The 16,384-nt window shown below is 53.4% G+C and overlaps 1 long non-coding RNA gene across 1 annotated transcript; it reads right to left on the reverse strand.

Moving 5' to 3' along the window:
• Window positions 1-6,056: 6,056 nt before the first annotated feature.
• Window positions 6,057-16,078, reverse strand: LOC140717646 (uncharacterized). Its single transcript, XR_012096580.1, has 7 exons — window positions 15,936-16,078; window positions 15,626-15,710; window positions 14,326-14,447; window positions 13,716-13,816; window positions 12,602-12,675; window positions 9,273-9,387; window positions 6,057-7,757 (listed from the first exon to the last, which is right to left on the reverse strand). It is a non-coding gene; the product is annotated as an uncharacterized lncRNA (long non-coding RNA).
• Between the last annotated feature and the right edge of the window lie 306 nt (window positions 16,079-16,384).

Consider the following 16,384-nt stretch of genomic DNA (forward strand, 5'->3'; position numbering starts at 1 on the left):
TTGATACCGATGTCAGATGGAGTTGTACATAGTGTAAAAGGTTATGATAAATTGCAGGGGGATCTTGATGAGCTGCTGTTTTCTGCGGGGTCGGGGATTGTTATTGTCGCTTGATTTTTTTTTCTGCTGGGGTGGGGAGAAATTCATTGCTATTATCGCTATTTTTTTCCTGTGGGGGTGGGGAGGAGGGATAGATCTTTTTTTGGGGGGTTAGAAAATTTGTTTATTTTTCTTTATCGTGCGGGGGAGTTGATGTCTGGTCTCTCTGTAGTTGGTGGCTATCGGGAGAAGACAAATATCGGAGTTGAATTTTACTCGCATAACTTGGCAATAAAACCAACTGTTGAAGATTGGTATAATATGTGCTTTGTGAGATATTGCATTTTGCTATTAAAACTAGATCGTAACAGCATCTTATAAATTTCCTCCCCCAGGCAATTAATCCGATCAACCACTCCAGTTAATCCAACACTGCCCCAGTGTCTGCATTGTAAACCACTGTGTATAATGCTGTTTATGTTGTAAACATCTGCTGGAATGTATACATTTTATTCTGTATCTGTACTTTAAACTAACTTTTCACAAGAACACAAGAAGTAGGAGCAGGAGTCGGCCGTCCGGCCCGTCGAGCCTGCCCCGCCATTCAATAAGATCATGGCTGATCTGGCCACGGACTCATCTCCACTGACCTGCCTTTTCCCCATCACCCCCAATTCCCCTACTCTGCAAAAATCTATCCAACCCTGTCTTTAATATATTTACTGAGGGAGCCTCTACTGCTTCATTGGAATTCCACAGATTCCCCACTCTCTGGGAAAAGCAGTTCCTCCTCATCTCCGTCCCAAATTTACTCCCCCGAATCTCGAGGCTCTGTCCCCTAGTTTTAGTCTCACCTACCAGTGGAAACAACTTTCCTGCCTCTATCTTATCTATCCCTTTCATGATATTATATTTTTCTATAAGATATCCTCTCATCCTTCTGAATTCCAGTGAGTACAGTCCCAGGTGACTCAATCTCTCCTCATAGTCTAACCCCCCTCATCTCTGGAATCAACCTGGTGAACCTCCTCTGCACCGTCTCCAAAGCCAGTCTATCCTTCCTCGAGTATGGAGACCAGAACTGCACACAGTACTCCAGGTGCGGTCTCACCAGTACCCTGTACAGTCGCAGCAGGACCTCCCTGCTCTTGAATTCAATCCCTCCAGCAATGAAGGCCGACATCCCATTTGCCTGCTGCACCTGCAAACCAAACCAAACTTTATCTGTATACAATTTTTTTCTTTAGAATAATTGAATATTGGCGTTTTTTTTCTTTTGTATATTGAACCAACACAGCAAATTCCTAATCATACATGTAAATGTGTATGGTGAGTAAAGCTGATCCTTGATCTTCAGGAAATCACACCAGGGTAGGAGTTGAATAGTGAATGGTGGAGACGGGCCGACTGAGGGCCGGTGTCACGGCAGGAGACCCGTGTGTCGTCAGGGGGGAGTCGGTATCTACGGCTGTGTGTCCAGAGACTCGAGATCTTTGGGCATGGAGCTCAGAAAAAGCGAAGTGGCAGACTTCTAACATCGTAAACCAGCGAGTTGTTTGTATGTCTCCGCTCTCGGAGTGAAATGGAGACACCTGTGGTATGTTGAACGCTGGGTGAACAATGTAGTCTTTGGGGTAACTACATATCTTTACTGCTGCTTGAGTGCTCAGTGACGGGTACCAAAGTTTTTTTTGCCATGGGGGGGGGGATTGTCACTCGCTGCTGCTTACGTGAGGGAGGTAGGGGAGCTGGGGGGGACCTTGGTGACATTTAACTGTCGCTCGTTCCTTGGGGCACTCTGTTTTCATGGATGCTTGCAAAGAAAAAGAATTTCAGGATGTATATTGTATACATTTCTCTGACATTAACCGTACCTTTGAAACCCTTGACATTAAAGATGAGCTTTATTCATTACACCCACGTGAAACGCACAGAGAAATGTTATCATTTGGTGTCAAGCCAAATCAGCGAGGATTGTGCTGTGGGGGCACCATGCTTCTGGCACGCCCACGAACACTGACCCGTACACCTTCGGAACGTGGGAGGAGATTGGAGCATTCATAGGAAGCCCACATTCTCAGACGGAGAAAGTATAAGTTGCTTGCCAGGCAGTCGCGGGAATCGAACCCCAGTCTCACAGCTGGCCGATAGAAAGCAATACACGAGGGCTACATGACACTCGCTGATTCTCTTACCACGGCTGCTGCCCGGCATGCTGAGTTTTTCCAATCGATTTCTATCGTCATGGCTGTGAATGAACCCACCGCACCTGCTAGATATAAAAGTCTCTATTGGGGATGAATACATCAAAGACGCAGACAGTCTTTGGAGGAAGGAGAGGGAGGGGAGAGAGGGAGAGAGAGGGAGGGGAGAGAGGGAGAGAGAGGGAGGGAAGAGAGGGAGATATCCCACATTACAGCACATTTTTATACATTAAAGAACAAAGGTAACAGGACAGTTTCTATGGTTACAATGCCCTCATAAAGCTTCTTTTGAGTTGCGTGTAATTCTCAAATTCCTGAGTCTTCCCGTCAATGCACCCAGAATGAACGTTGATCACTGTGGTCTCTGGGTCTTATTCGGAAATGGGGTGTCGAATGCATCCATGCACATGCAGACACCTCAGCCAGTTGCCCGTCTCCTGGTCTGCAATTTACTCTAAGTGCTGTTGTCTCTGAGTTGTATTCGTGCCGTGGGGGTTGATCGCATTCATGCATATGCAGACATACATCAGTCACTTGGGCATTTCCTGATCTGGAAATGAACTCTCCCGAGCTGCATTTTAAATTTAACCTGCAATCCGCATTCAGGTCTGAAGGCTGATCACTGTCGAAATTAATATTTATTATATAACATTGAACTTTCTCTGTAGTTGTTAGACTTTATTCTGAATTCTATTGATTGGTTGACGTTGAGGTAGTAACCCCCCACCCCGAATGCCCTCAGGGTACTGGTGTGAAGAAATTATCAGTATGGATAATGTACAAAACAAAGTTTTTCCACTGCATGGCAATAATAAACCAATTTACCTTGGGGGGGGGGGGTAACTGGAGCAACGTCCAGCACCTTCACTCTGTCTGCAAGAGGGAGGGTTTCCTAATGACCGACCACTTTAATTCCACTGCCCATTCCCATTCTGCCATGTTGGTCACCGGCCACGATGAGACCTCCCTCGGGCTGGAGGAGCAGCAACTCTTGTTCCATTTGGGTCACCTCCAACTTAAAGCATGAATGTCAATTTCTCCAGCTTCCGGTAATTTCTCTCCCCTCTTGCCCTTTAACTTTTTCTTTCCCCCACCCTCTCTGGCGCTCCTTCTCCCACGGCCCACTCTCCTCACACCTATCAGATTCCTTCTTCTTCAGCCCTTTGTCTTTTCCACCAATCACCTCCCAGCCATACTCCTTCCCTCCTCACCTCACTTGTCACCTGCCCAGTTGTACTCCCCTCCACCTACACCTTATTATTCCGGCTTCTGTCCCCTTTCCTCTTTATTCCTTTCCACGGATGCTACCTGCGATCCCCCGGCACTTTGTGTGTGTGTGTTATCTGCGGAGATTTCAGGTGAAGCCCCTACATCCGGCCATCTTCAGCTTCTGAGCTCGTCCAGCAGCTTATCATTATCTTTTGCTCCGGATCTCAGTTCCTTCACTTTCATGCTTCTGGCTTCTGAAATAAGATCATTGGCCATCCCTTCGGCCCATTGAGTCTGTGCTAGATGCTCAAAGCTGCTGTGCAGGTTGACTCTGTGGTTAAGAAGGTGTACGGTGTATTGGCCTTCATCAATCGTGGGATTGAGTTTAGGAGCTGAGAGGTAATGTTGCAGCTATATAGGACCCCAGTCAGACCCCACTTGGAGTACTGTGCTCAGTTCTGGTTGCCTCACTACAGGAAGGACGTGGAAACCATAGAAAGGGTGCAGAGGGGATTTACAAGGATGTTGCCTGGATTGGGGAGCATGCCTTATGAGAATAGGTTGAGTGAACTCGGCCTTTTCTCCTTGGAGTGACGGAGGATGAGAGGTGTATATGCTGGCGGCATTGCAGGGACGTGGTGCCACCAGGCGGATGGGAAGGGAGGGCGTGGAGGACCACGGTCCCGGAGCAGGTCGATGGGACCCTGCAGAGTAACGGTCTGCCAAGGACTAGACAGGTCGAAGGGCCTGTTTCTGTGCTTTAGTGTTCCATGACTCTGAGTCTCTCCCTTGAACTCAGGCCCTCAACCCTTGAAAGGCATTGGATAGGAGGCCCAGAGCCAGCAAATGCTCTTCATATGAGAAGCCGTTCATTCCTGGCATCATTTTTGTGAACCTCCTTTGAACCGTCTCCAGTGTCAGCACATCCTTTCTAAGGGGCCCAAACCTGCTCACAACACTCCAAGGGAGGCCTCACCAGTGCTTTATAATGTCTCAACGTCACATCCTTGCTCTTATATTCTAGTCCTCTTGAAATGAATGCTAACATTGCATTTGCCTTCCCCACCACAGGCTCAGCCTGCAAACTGACCTTTAGAGAATCCTGCACAAGGACTTCAAAGTCCCTTTGCACCTCAGATTTTTGTATTTTTTTCTCTACTTAGAAAAAAGTCAAGCCTTTCATTTCTTCAACCAAAGTGCATGGCCAGAGATATTTAAGAGCACCAAATTTCTTGCTGTTCACCTGATGGAGAATCTCACCTGGTCCCTCAACACCAGCTCCATAGCAAAGAAAGCCCAGCAGCGTCTCTACTTTCTGCGAAGGCTGAGGAAAGTCCATGTCCCACACCCCCATCCTCATCACATTCTACAGGGGTTGTATTGAGCAGCTGCATCACTGCCTGGTTCGGAAATTGCACCACCTCGGATTGCAAGACCCTGCAGCGGATAGTGAGGTCAGCTGAGAAGGTCATCGGGGTCTCTCTTCCCACCATTACAGACATTTACACCACACGCTGCACCCGCAAAGCAAACAGCATTATGAAGGACCCCACACACCCCTCATACAAACTCTTCTCCCTCCTGCCATCTGTAGCTTGAGCACCTGAAAAGGCACCTGAGCCTGGACTTACACCTTACTGTCCTATTGTCCTGTTTATTATTTATTGTAATGCCTGCACTGTTTTGTGCATTTTATGCAGTCCTGGGTAGGTCTGTAGTCTAGTGTAGTTTTTCTTTATGTTGTTTTTTTATGTAGTTCAGTCTAGTTTTTGCACTGTTTCATGTAACACCATGGTCCTGAAAAATGTTGTCTCGTTTTTACTGTGTACTGTACCAGCAGTTTCGGTCGAAATGACAATAAAAGGTGACTTGACTTGACGACTTGAATACAGGCCCAGAGCCAGCAAACGGTCTTCATATGAGAAGCCGTTCAAACCTGGAATCATTTTCATGAACCTTCTCTGAACCCTCTCCAGTTTCAGCACATCCTTTAAGATAAGGGACCCAAACAAGTGAGATGTCACCCGTGCTTTGTAAAGTCTCAACACCACATCCTTGCTTTTATATTCTAGTCCTCTTGAAATGAACATTAACCACCGACTCAACCTGCAGAGTAACTTTTGGGGAATCCTGCCCAAGGGCTCCCAAGTCCCTTTGCACCTCAGTGCTTTGTATTTTCTCTCCATTTGGAAAACAGCCAACCCTTTCCTTTCTTCTACCCAAGTGCTTTTGACCGTACAGTTCTCGACACCGTTCGACACAGCCTCTCCTCTGTGGGAGGAAACTTGAAAAAGTGGAGAAAGCAGAATTTTACATGGTACACTGGAATAGTGCAACGCTGATCTCTACGCTACGGCGATTCTCTGATCGGTTCGATACCAGTTTTCCGTTAAAAAAACATGCCACAGAGTGAACAGCTTACATTAGGGGCGGCTGAGTTCCCTGACAAGTCCTACCCTAACCCTTCCCTTTATTTGGTCCGTTATAACCACAGGATTTCCACCTCACTCTGGACCTCCGATCCAACAGCGAAGGCCAGACGTCGGTGATTCGACAACGGTTAATGTTACGGCCGAGGCAAAGATCGACCCGGTAGGCAGTGGCTTTCTTTGGTATGGCATTTAATTCCAAACAGCAGATCATAAATAGTGCAGCAACAACAACAAAAGATGGAACAGATTCCAAGCAAAGTCCAGGCCCGCCACTTGCCGACAAGCCGCTTGGGCTCAGGGAGATCTTCCCGTCCTCCATTCCGGAAACGGCCACCCCTCGTACGGCAGCGGGACTCGTCTCTATCCGTGTCCGGCTGGAGTGCTTTCACCCCGCAATGCCAGGGAGGGGAAAAGGAGCAGGATTTAAATCCCCTCCTTTGCCCCCACCCCGTGACGAGCGGGATAGTTGGCCTGACTCTGCAGCTGGCGATCTGGTGTTTTCCAGAGGACCCTTCACCCTCAGTCCCAGAGACGGAGCTTCATCAGTGAGGGAGTTGAACGAAGGGGTACAGCAGTGAGAGAGGCCCTTTGGCACACTGGCCCTATGCTGATCATCGTTAGACCTGAGGGGTTCTCCTCACAGACTTCCCCGAACCCCCCCCCAGAGTCCACACTCCACCCATGTGCTGGGGGGGGGGGGGGGGTGCAGTTCACAGCCGCCGATCAACCCATCGATCGTGTGTACCCGCAGAGCGGAGGGGACAGGGAAAAGTGGTGAGCAGGACAAATGAACGTGACTGTCCTTGCTCTTGACCCCACATGCTCCCTCTGCCACAGTTACAGCGCACCACAGTACAGAACGAGACCCTTCGGCCCATCGCGTCAGTGCGTGACCGTGATTCTGCCTGCAGGCGGACCACGTCCCACTCATATACCTATCTGAACTTTTTAAACCTAACCTGCCCCCGCCGCTTCCTCTGGCAGCTCGTTCCGTTCTTGCACCTGGGGGGGGGGGGGTGTGAAGGAGCTCCCTCCTCCAGTTCCCCTGGCCTCACCGCACCCCCCCGCCCCCCCTCCCCCCGAACCCAGCTTTCGGTTCTTCATCCTGGTACCTTCCCCCTCCCCCAACCCCGCTGGCAGCCAACGCTCGACCCTCACAGAGTAAGTGGTGACCGAGCTCCCACCCCACTGGGGCTGATAAATCTGCGGATTTGACCGTCACCCCCAGACGGTTCCATCACCCAGTCCATCGGAAGTGGGGACGAGTAGATACTCGAGGACAGAGGCACTGAGGTAGATCCAGCACTCGGGGGACGGGCGGAGAGCAGTCTGGTTATCGGCTGCCCGCTGTCCTCGGGGTCTCAGACCGGGAGGGCCAGGGCGGGTGAAGGGAGAGTGCAGGGCTGGTGGGATCCGGGATCCCACGATCGTCACCTCCCCCCAACACTGCCTGGGGGATGGGGGGGGGGGGGGGGTGCTGGTGCAAGGTTATCCACCTCTGTCTTTTCCTCAGGGGTAACGGGAGCCAACAGCAGCACAAAATTCACTTCAAAGTCCTGAGGAGGGATTGTCGTCCACGGCACAGAGGCGGACGCTGCTTTCCACAGCCTCGTTGATGTCCACAGACACAGGTATTCCCAGCGCCGACGGGGATAGGGGTTTGTGTGTGTGTGTGTGTGTGTGGGGGGGGGGCGCCACCCCCAGCCACGCGAAGCAACGGCAAGCGTCTCCCCTCGGTCGTGGGTGGGCTCGTCCCGTCCCTCCCGGGACACTCCCCGCCCCCGTTCAGTTCACCACGCACTTCTCCCGCCGGCTGAGCCTCTTCCGCTGGTGCTCCAGACCCCGTTCCAGCCGAGCGTCCTCCTCCTCCGCGCTGAAAATAAATCACAAACAGGCCTCAGCTCGCAACCGCGACACCACACCACAGAGCCCGTCACCACCCCTCACTCTTCATCCCGAGTTCTCCATATTTCATCTGCCTTACTATTATTAATTCTTCTTAAGCATCCACACACTGGCTGAACGCCCAAGTCTTCCATTGATTCTGTCATGGCTGTTACTGTGTTGTGGGTTTATTGAGTATGCCCGCCTGACAGTGAAGCTCAGGGTCGTACATCACAGGACAATAAACCCTGCCCCCCATATAACCCTCCACCTTAAATTCCTCCATATACCTGTCTAGTAGTCTCTTAAATTTCACTAGTGTATCTACCTCCACCACTGATTCAGACAGTGCATTCCACGCACCAACCACTCTCTGAGTGAAAGACCTTCCTCTAATATCCCCCTTGAACTTCCCTCCCCTTACCTTAAAGCCATGTCCTCTTGTACTGAGCAGTGGTGCCCTGGGGAAGAGGCGCTGGCTGTCCACTCTATCTATTCCTCTTAATATCCTGTACACCTCTATCATGTCTCCTCTCATCCTCCTTCTCTCCAAAGAGTAAAGCCCTAGCTCCCTTAATCTCTGATCATAATGCATACTCTCTAAACCAGGCAGCACCCTGGTAAATCTCCTCTGTACCCTTTCCAGTGCTTCCACATCCTTCCTACAGTGAAGCAACCAGAACTGGACACAGTAGTCCAAGTGTGGCCTAACCAGAGTTTTATAGAGCTGCATCATTATCCCACGACTCTTAAACTCTATCCCTCGACTTAAAGAAAGCATAAGCTTTCTTGACTATCCTATCTACCTGTGAGGCAACTTTCAGGGATGTGTGGGCACGTACCCCCAGATCCCTCTGCTCCTCCACACTACCAAGTATCGTGAAGTTGGACCTTGACAAGAAAGCACGGCGGTGCTCAGAAGGCGAACAAGAGCTGGCGCGCCCCTGTCGAACCCCAGCTTATTTTCTACAGGTGCATTACAGCCGGGCGTGCCACAGCCCGATACGGCCACGACTCTGCCCAGGGCCGCAGTGAGCTTCGCGTCGTGTCCCACAAATGTCAGACCGTCGGCCAGCGACAGCAGGACCAGTCCCCAGTTGAGGGCACAGCCCAGCCTGTTGCGCAAGCCAGCCTCCTCTCCGCCGACCCTTCCCACTGCCCCGGGAAAGCGGCCAACGTAATCAAGTCCACTCCTCTCTGGAGACTGTAACTGTAACACTCTATCCTGCATTCCTTTCCCCTTTTTGTACTTGGTGTTTTGAGAGGATCTGCGTGCATTGCATGCAAAACAAAAATTTTCCAGTCAACCAAATGGAACTCAGTGACCAGAGCAGAATGCGGCCATTCAGCCCATCAAGTCTGCTATTCTCTTCAATCAAGGCTGATTTATTATCCCCCTCGACCCCATTCTCCTGCCCTCTCTCCATGATGCCAACACCCACACTTCATGCATAACAAGAGAACCCCACTTGCTCATGGGCTTCAAGAATCCCGGCCCACTTACAATCTCTCCTTCGCATCCAGATCCCGGACGAGGGAGTCCCGCTGGTTGACCAGGGTGATCAGCTCCTCGAGCAACAGGTGCTCCCTCCGCTGCTGGGCGTCGGTCTTCTTCCAGTCTGAGGAATGGGATGGAGAACGAGAAAGCGTGAAATAGTCCCAGAAGAGATGAACGAGAGGAAGGGGGAGACGAAGCATTCGGTCCTTGGACTGTGGGAGGAAACTGGAACAGCTGGTGGTCACCCACGCGGGCGTGGGAGAGGATGTACAAACTCCTCACAGGCAGCGGCGGGATTTGAGCTCGGGCCGCCTGCACTGTAACTGCTACGTGCTGCAGACTGGCATTAAGCGGGAGTGCTGCTGTGTGGCTCATTGGGCCACTCCACGCCGCATCTTGAGATAAATGAATAACCCGTACGTTTTTGGAAGGTGGAACGAAACTGGAGCGCCCGGAGGAAAATTTGTCAGCTCCAAGACAGGCACCAGCCCCCATCACAACAAAGCAGCGGTCGGCGTCCATCACTAAGGACCCCCACCACCCAGGACATGCCCACTTCTCATTGCTACCATCAGGGAGGAGGTACAGGAGCCTGAAGACACACACTCAACGATTCAGGAACAGCTTCTTCCCCTCTGCCATCAGGGAGGAGGAACAGGAGCCTGAAGACACACACTCAACGATTCAGGAACAGCTTCTTCCCCTCTGCCATCAGGGAGGAGGAACAGGAGCCTGAAGACACACACTCAACGATTCAGGAACAGCTTCTTCCCCTCTGCCATCAGGAAGGAGGTACAGGAGCCTGAAGACACACACTCAGCGATTCAGGAACAGCTTCTTCCCCTCTGCCATCAGGAAGGAGGTACAGGAGCCTGAAGACACACACTCAACGATTCAGGAACAGCTTCTTCCCCTCTGCCATCAGGAAGGAGGTACAGGAGCCTGAAGACACACACTCAACGATTCAGGAACAGCTTCTTCCCCTCTGCCATCAGGGAGGAGGTACAGGAGCCTGAAGACACACACTCAACGATTCAGGAACAGCTTCTTCCCCTCTGCCATCAGGGAGGAGGTACAGGAGCCTGAAGACACACACTCAGCGATTCAGGAACAGCTTCTTCCCCTCTGCCATCAGGGAGGAGGTACAGGAGCCTGAAGACACACACTCAGCGATTCAGGAACAGCTTCTTCCCCTCTGCCATCAGGAAGGAGGTACAGGAGCCTGAAGGCACACACTCAGCGATTCAGGAACAGCTTCTTCCCCTCTGCCATCAGGGAGGAGGTACAGGAGCCTGAAGGCACACACTCAACGATTCAGGAACAGCTTCTTTCCCTCTGCCATCAGGGAGGAGGTACAGGAGCCTGAAGACACACACTCAGTGATTCAGGGACAGCTTCTTCCCCTCTGCCATCAGGGAGGAGGAACAGGAGCCTGAAGACACACACTCAACGATTCAGGAACAGCTTCTTCCCCTCTGCCATCAGGAAGGAGGTACATGAGCCTGAAGACACACACTCAGCGATTCAGGAACAGCTTCTTCCCCTCTGCCATCAGGAAGGAGGTACAGGAGCCTGAAGACACACACTCAACGATTCAGGAACAGCTTCTTCCCCTCTGCCATCAGGAAGGAGGTACAGGAGCCTGAAGACACACACTCAGCGATTCAGGAACAGCTTCTTCCCCTCTGCCATCAGGAAGGAGGTACAGGAGCCTGAAGACACACACTCAACGATTCAGGAACAGCTTCTTCCCCTCTGCCATCAGGAAGGAGGTACAGGAGCCTGAAGACACACACTCAACGATTCAGGAACAGCTTCTTCCCCTCTGCCATCAGGAAGGAGGTACAGGAGCCTGAAGACACACACTCAACGATTCAGGAACAGCTTCTTCCCCTCTGCCATCAGGAAGGAGGTACAGGAGCCTGAAGACACACACTCAGCGATTCAGGAACAGCTTCTTCCCCTCTGCCATCAGGAAGGAGGTACAGGAGCCTGAAGACACACACTCAACGATTCAGGAACAGCTTCTTCCCCTCTGCCATCAGGAAGGAGGTACAGGAGCCTGAAGACACACACTCAACGATTCAGGAACAGCTTCTTCCCCTCTGCCATCAGGGAGGAGGTACAGGAGCCTGAAGACACACACTCAACGATTCAGGAACAGCTTCTTCCCCTCTGCCATCAGGGAGGAGGTACAGGAGCCTGAAGACACACACTCAGCGATTCAGGAACAGCTTCTTCCCCTCTGCCATCAGGGAGGAGGTACAGGAGCCTGAAGACACACACTCAGCGATTCAGGAACAGCTTCTTCCCCTCTACCATCAGGAAGGAGGTACAGGAGCCTGAAGGCACACACTCAGCGATTCAGGAACAGCTTCTTCCCCTCTGCCATCAGGGAGGAGGTACAGGAGCCTGAAGGCACACACTCAACGATTCAGGAACAGCTTCTTTCCCTCTGCCATCAGGGAGGAGGTACAGGAGCCTGAAGACACACACTCAGTGATTCAGGGACAGCTTCTTCCCCTCTGCCATCCGATTCCTGAATGGACATTGAACCCGTGAACACTACCCCAATACTTTAAATTATTTCTGTTTTTGCACTACTTGTTCAACTACTTAATATACAATACTTACTGTAACCACAGCTATTTTTTCACTGCCGCAAAGTTAACAAGCTCCCCCCACTTCCAAAAACCCAAGTGCAATGGCCGGGTTCGTATTTTCACTGTAATGCTGTACGTATTTTATTTTGGCAGTTCTGTACGAGCAGTCTGTCCTGTTTTCAGCCTGTTGGCGTCATCGTTGGAATGACGCGACGAGGGGAAACGTCTGCCGTCCAATCCGGATGGGAGAGCTGAAGGGAGGTTCCTCTGCCGGGGGACAACAAGGTTGGGCTTGAGACGGGAGGTGAAGAGCGAAGACGCTGGGGAGAACCGGTCGCAGGATACAACCCGCTGGGAGACCCATTTGTTCGTGACTGACAGAGACGTTCAAGGTCAGCTCCACCTTTGACTGTTTAGCTAGAATGGGCCCTCTTCTTTTCGTTCAGTTAAGGTTCATTAATTCCTTTAATTGTACGCAGCCTGTTAATTCATGGCACTAATTTATAACAGGGTAGCGGATTACACAGCATCCAAACAGACTGGGGTTTGGGGCGGGTCTGAGAGAGAATCTTCGCGAGACACACCTGGAAACCAGCAGGGTTTCACAAGGTACAGCTGCGGGGCAAAGAGGGAGCAACCAATCAGCAGGTCGGGCCGAACGCAACTAAGGAATCGGCAGCTGCTTCCTTCGCTCGGGTCTCAATGCCGAGGACGTGGAATCGCACCAGTTACCTTCAATCGCCAACATAGCGCGTAGCTCCCTGTTCAGCAACTCGAACCTCCGTTCCAGATCCTGTTCCTCCTCTCTACCGAGACAGAGAGAGTCCAGGTCAGACTCCATACACATCACAACCCTGCCACACAAATCTGCCTGCTCCTAACTCGATGGTGGCACCTTCAACTTGCAAAACAAGAGGCAGCGATCCTGGGTGGGGGTTTACAGACGTGTGGAGAAGCCAGAATTCACTCTGTGTCTGACCCCGGGAGTATGTGATGGGACGGTGTGCAGGGAGATTCACTCTGTGTCTGACCCCGGGAGTGTGTGATGGGATGGTGTGCAGGGAGATTCACTCTGTGTCTGACCCCGGGAGTGTGTGATGGGACGGTGTGGAGGGAGATTCACTCTGTGTCTGACCCCGGGAGTGTGTGATGGGACGGTGCGGAGGGAGTTTCACTGTGTCTGACCCCGGGAGTGTGTGATGGGACGGTGTGGAGGGAGCTTCACTCTGTGTCTGACCCCGGGAGGAGTGTGATGGGATGGGGGTAGAGGGAGTTTCACTCTGTGTCTGACCCCGGGAGTATGTGGAGGGAGTTTCACTCTGTGTCTGACCCCGGGAGTGTGTGATGGGACGGTGTGGAGGGAGCTTCATTCTGTGTCTGACCCCTGGAGTGTGTGATGGACGGTGTGGAGGGAGCTTCACTCTGTGTCTGACCCCGGGAGTGTGTGATGGGACGGTGTGGAGGGAGATTCACTCTGTGTCTGACCCGGGAGTGTGTGATGGGACGGTGTGGAGGGAGTTTCACTGTGTCTGACCCCAGGAGTGTGTGATGGGACGGTGTGGAGGGAGGCTTCACTCTGTGTCTGACCCCGGGAGAGTGTGATGGGATGGGGTAGAGGGAGTTTCACTCTGTGTCTGACCCCGGGAGTGTGTGGAGGGAGTTTCACTCTGTGTCTGACCCCGGAAGTGTGTGATGGGGACGGTGTGGAGGGAGTTTCACTCTGTGTCTGACCCCGGGAGAGTGTGATGGGGACGAGTAGAGGGATGAGTGGCACAGTTTGGGCTCACACTGTGGCCTCTCGCACCAGCCCAGCTCCCAAGCCAGCTTCAGGATGTGGAACACTCACAGCAGCTGCAGTAGGTCCTGTCTCCGAATCAGAGCGTTCTTCTTGTTCACCAGGACGAACCACTCCTGGATCAGGCTGCTCCTCTTCCATCCCGTGCGGACCTGAGGTCAGAGAGCGCCATACCGAGGCTGCCGCGACGCGCCGGGAGGGACGAAGGCATCGCCCGGTGAGGGGGACGTCTGGACGCGGAGACGCAGGCAGACAGCCTCAAACGCAGTGAGAGCCCCGCCAAGTTTAGCAACCAGCTCCCAGGACAAACTCACGGCGAGACCCTCCTGCCTCTCTAGGGGCAGCACTGCGGGTAGAGCCTGTGCCACATAGTCCCGAGTTCCATCCATCGTCCGGACTTGCGTGGTGTCACTCACGCGAGAACCTCCTTGGGTGTGCTGAACAATGCACCTCGCTGTACGGTTTGATGTCTGAACTGCGATCGGCTAACCCCCGAGCGGTCCGGTTCCTTCTACATCCGACGGCGCGTGTGACTAAACGGCCTCTTGATATTGTAAACCATATTGTAAACTATGGGTAGGAGGTGATTGGGACTGTGTGGGGCGGGATCCGGGCAACGAGTAATCTCTCCCCACTCCCCCAGGTTCGACGGTTCACTCACCGTAATCAATCAGGTGCCGCAGCTGCTTTCTCGACCACGGCCGCCCGGGAGTCGATCTGCTTCTGTTCGCTCTCCAGGGCGCTCAGCTCACCCAGCACGTACTGACTCGTGTCTCGGAACCGCTGGGGACGAGGATAGCTCCCCGTTAGAACGAATTACACAGCGACGGACCCGTCCCCACCCGGTACCGTACCCCGGTGTCGCACAGCAACGGACCCGTCCCCACCGGTACCGTACCCCGGTGTCACACAGTGATAGACCCGTCCCCGCCAGGTACCGTACCCCGGTGTTACACAGTGGACAGACCCGTCCCCACCGGTACCGTACCCCGGTGTTATACAGTGACAGACCCGTCCCCGCCGGTACCGTACCCCGGTGTCACACAGTGACGGACCCGTCCCCACCGGTACCGTACCCTGGTGTCACACAGTGACAGACCCGTCCCCACCGGTACCGTACCCCGGTTGTTATACAGTGACGGACCCGTCCCCACCGGTACCGTACCCCGGTGTTACACAGTGACGGACCCGTCCCCACCGGTACCGTACCCCGGTGTCGCACAGTGACAGACCCGTCCCCGCCGGTACCGTACCCCGGTGTCACACAGTGACAGACCCATCCCCACCGGTACCGTACCCGGTGTCGCACAGTGACAGACCCGTCCCCACCGGTACCGTACCCCCGGTGTTACACAGTGACAGACCCGTCCCCACCGGTACCGTACCCCGGCGTCACACAGTGACGGACCCGTCCCCACCGGTACCGTACCCCGGTGTTACACAGTGACAGACCCGTCCCCGCCGGTACCGTACCCCCGGCGTCACACAGTGACGGACCCGTCCCCACCGGTACCGTACCCCGGTGTTATACAGTGACGGACCCGTCCCCGCTGGTACCGTACCCCGGTGTTACACAGTGACGGGACCCGTCCCCACCGGTACCGTACCCCGGTGTCACACAGTGACAGACCCGTCCCCACCGGTAACCGTACCCCGGTGTCACACAGTGACGGACCCGTCCCCACCGGTACCGTACCCCGGTGTCACACAGTGACGGACCCGTCCCCACCGGTACCGTACCCCGGTGTCACACAGTGACGGACCCGTCCCCACCGGTACCGTACCCCGGTGTTACACAGTGACGGACCCGTCCCCACCGGTACCGTACCCGGTGTTACACAGTGACAGACCCGTCCCCACCGGTACCGAACCCCGGTGTTACACAGTGACAGACCCGTCCCCACCAGTACCGACATCGGACTGACTCAGTGTTGGGTGGAAGCCATGGGAAAGTCCCGTACCAGGGTGTCGTCTTCGGGCTTGACCTCCGAACGTTTTCCTTCCCACAGGATTGCTCCTCCTGCGTGGACTTCTGCCGCTTCAGCTCTGCACCGGGAGAGAGTGAGTCATTACCTCTGCCAGTCACAGCCCCCCGGCCCCCGTCCCACCCCTCTCCTCCGCGTGCTGCGTGTGGATATTTTTCACAGGTGTACGGCTGAGGATTGGTCAGTCGTGCGCACGATTCGCTGGCGCTAGAAACGGGGCGGCAAGCGCGTTTGGATCGTGGACGCTAACAGCGCATTTCACCGTGATCTTGGGTGTTAGGCATACCTCCGCGATGCTCCAGGCCCAGCTGTTCCCTGTCCTGCCCGGGCGATGCCAGCTTGGCACTGGGCTCAGGGCAGATCTCGATCTGTACCTCGCTGATGTCCAGCTGCAGAGAGACGAGAGAAATCGTCAACGGGCGATCGGTATACTTATAACAAAGGTGCTAAAGAGTTTCGCATTGTTCTGTACAGCGACTGCTGCAAAAAAAAAATCCAGATTTTGTTACATACGTGAGTGATGAACAATCTGATTCTGATCTGGGTCTCTATTGTGGACAGGGTGGGAAGAGGCTAGGAGAGGGGAATGACGGTTGGGAAAAGGGGGAAGGGAGAGGGGAATGACGGTTGGAGAAGGGGGAAGGGAGAGGGGAATCACGGTTGGAGAAGGGGGAAGGGAGAGGGGAATCACGGTTGGAGAAGGGGGAAGGGAGAGGGGAATCACGGTTGGGAAAG

Source organism: Hemitrygon akajei, chromosome 28 (assembly GCF_048418815.1).
Source record: "Hemitrygon akajei chromosome 28, sHemAka1.3, whole genome shotgun sequence".
NCBI classification, from domain to species: Eukaryota; Metazoa; Chordata; class Chondrichthyes; order Myliobatiformes; family Dasyatidae; genus Hemitrygon; species Hemitrygon akajei.